This window comes from Babylonia areolata, chromosome 7 (assembly GCF_041734735.1).
Source record: "Babylonia areolata isolate BAREFJ2019XMU chromosome 7, ASM4173473v1, whole genome shotgun sequence".
In the NCBI taxonomy this organism is placed as follows: Eukaryota; Metazoa; Mollusca; class Gastropoda; order Neogastropoda; family Buccinidae; genus Babylonia; species Babylonia areolata.
This window is the reverse complement of record NC_134882.1, coordinates 19,544,410-19,547,288: the sequence shown is the minus strand read 5'-3', so window position 1 is coordinate 19,547,288 and position 2,879 is coordinate 19,544,410.

Genomic DNA, 2,879 nt, shown 5'->3' with positions numbered 1-2,879 from the left:
GCAAAATGTTACCTTTCTTACGTTACATTCCAGAATATCGTTATCTGCCGTATGTGATATTCATTTCAAAATTTTTTTATCACACACACACACACACACACACACACACACACGGTAACATAGGACAGCCTTCTCTCTTTATCTCTCTTTTTATTCCCTCCCATTTTCCCCTCACTTCCGGTCCCATCAACACAGATTAAACATACGCAGTCATGAATTAACAACCCCTATCTCCCTGGGAGGCCCGTTCATTTCACTGACAGTCTCCACACACACACACACACACACACACACACACACACACACACACACACCTCCCCTCTCATCCACCACCCTCTGCCCCCTTCCCCCACCCCACATCCCGCCATATAGGCCGCGCCACGTTTACTTTCGCAGACTGGTCATCCATTCAAATCCAGCTTCAGGTCAGAACTATAGACGACAGCTGAATAGGGATGTATTAGTGTAGCGGGGGCCAAAGTCAACACTGGGTCCCTCTTGTCATCATTCTCAATCCCTGGACACCCGCAAGGCAGCAGCTGGGGCAAAGGGTATTGGTCAATGGGACGGATGTTATGGCAAGTGGACTAAGGTCACTCCTGGCCTTAAGCAGCTGACACACGAGCTGTTTCCGTCGTCGAATGGTTCAAGAGGACGTATCATGCGATCAGACCGCCGAGCTGTATATTGGAAAGTTTACAGCTCAGTGGAACATACCACAGGCGCATTACTCTCTTTGATGTGAATCAAGTCACAAACAAATGTATATAATATGTTTCAATGTATCAGTGAATCCACCAGAACACACAGACGTGTCACACGATACATTCCAAACTGGTGGATAATTACAGCCTGCCAAATGACATGTAAAGTGGGCATGGTTTGAGGCATGCCGAGTTATATTTGCATGAGTAATCACACATGATTTCCAGTCGGATCAATAAAGATGTGTTGCATTGCTTTATATTGGATTGTCACATTATTTGTTATTGTACTGAGAACGGTGCATTGTATTATATGGTAAAATTGGAGAGAGATAAAATCTGTTGTGCTTCATGTTGTCCTCAATCATATGGATGGCATGTTTAACGCTTTTTCTCCATCGTCTTTCCGGTTTTGCTGGTCATTAATACGTATACCTTTCCTCAAATACACATCTCCCGCTCGCCCGGCAGATCCCCCACCCCCACACCCCCCAAAACACACACACACACACACACACACACACACACACACACACACACACACACACACACACAAACAAAAAACAAACAAACAAAAAACAGCAACAAAAAAACAACACTTCTGCCTATCGAAGCGAAACTAAGCCACCTCTTTTGTCCTTGAATTTTTACGAATATTGCGTTCGTGGGTAGCCCGGACTGAAGTGGACACGACAGTCTTCTTTGATGTGGGAGAAACGATATAGGGGTAAAGCTTCTCATTGCCACTTCGAACACTGTGGAACTGGAAACACACTTGACAAGCTTGACATCCGTGTTTTGTTTGCTTGATTTAGTTCTGTTCTTTCTTCCGTCGTTTTCTATCTTCTTTCCCTTTCTTCCCCTTTAGTCTTTTATTTTCATTTTCTTCTCTTCGTGTCTTCCCCTTGTTGCAAATTTGTTATGTACTGAGTATGATTATTACAACTATTACACGACTTTGTAGTTGTCTGATATGGATAACATGCTATTTAACGGCATTTTATTAAATTTATTTGTTGTTTGCTATAATAGTTTGTCGAGAATACGGAAGAACTCATACATGACATAAAGAGCCTGCACTAGAACCATCGAGCATAAAGAATTTATTATCCTATCTAAAAAAAAAAAAATGAACGTAAAAGAACCCACGACAACAATAGGATTACCCCTGGCAAAATTCTGTTGAAAAAAATACTCTGATTGTGAGAGAAATACACTTTGCAGACAAAAAGAAAAAAGAAAAAAAAAGTGACGCTGCACTGTGGCGACGCGCTCTCCCCGGAGAGAGCAGCCCAATTTTCACACAGAGCAATCTGTTGTGTTAAAAAGTATCACAATACAATACAACGCAACAACACTATACAATACAATACAACGCAACAACACTATACAATACAATAAATACAATACAACGCAACAACACTATACAATACAATACAATACAATACAATACAACATACAAAAGACAGTCAATCTGAACTGAGGCAGATTCCACAACCCGTAGCACCGGTTCCTTATTGTACCTACAGTGAACGGACAGAAGCCCTTTTTGTGTTTTTTTTTTTTCTTCTTCTTCTTCTCTTTTTTTTATGTCCGGGTGAACAGACAGCCATTCGATTTGGTCAGGCCGGCTGTTGGCTGATAGTGAGTTGCTGAATCAGCCCATAGAGTAGTGGCCCTTGAACCTGGAAGGTCGCTTCCGGTGACCCGGCTGATAGGATTCAAGTGTCATGGTGGGGGATGAATGGAGAGGCATTGGGGGACGGACGTGTCCTGTACGGACTGGACTGTGGGTATGAATGGCCAGGCCATTGTGGGAAGGCTGGAGGTATAGAAGGTGGCGGAGGTGGGTGGGTTGGGGTGGAGTGAATGGATTCGTCAGGAGAAGAGGTGGTGAATGAAAGAATGGAAGTCCAGAGGGACCGTACCTGCCGGCGCGGCGAAATGAAACTCACTACAGAACGTGGCGGGAATATTTGAATTCGGTCAGTTTTTTTTTGTTTTTTTTTCTCTTCTGATAAGTAGATGCTTTTTTCTCTCGACTTACTAATTACTACGGTCCAAGTAAAATATGATTATGACATGCACATCAGTAGCAGCAGCAGCTCAAAACAGGTGTATGCGATACTTACAGTATTAAGAGTAATATAGGTCATATAATTATTTTATATAAAC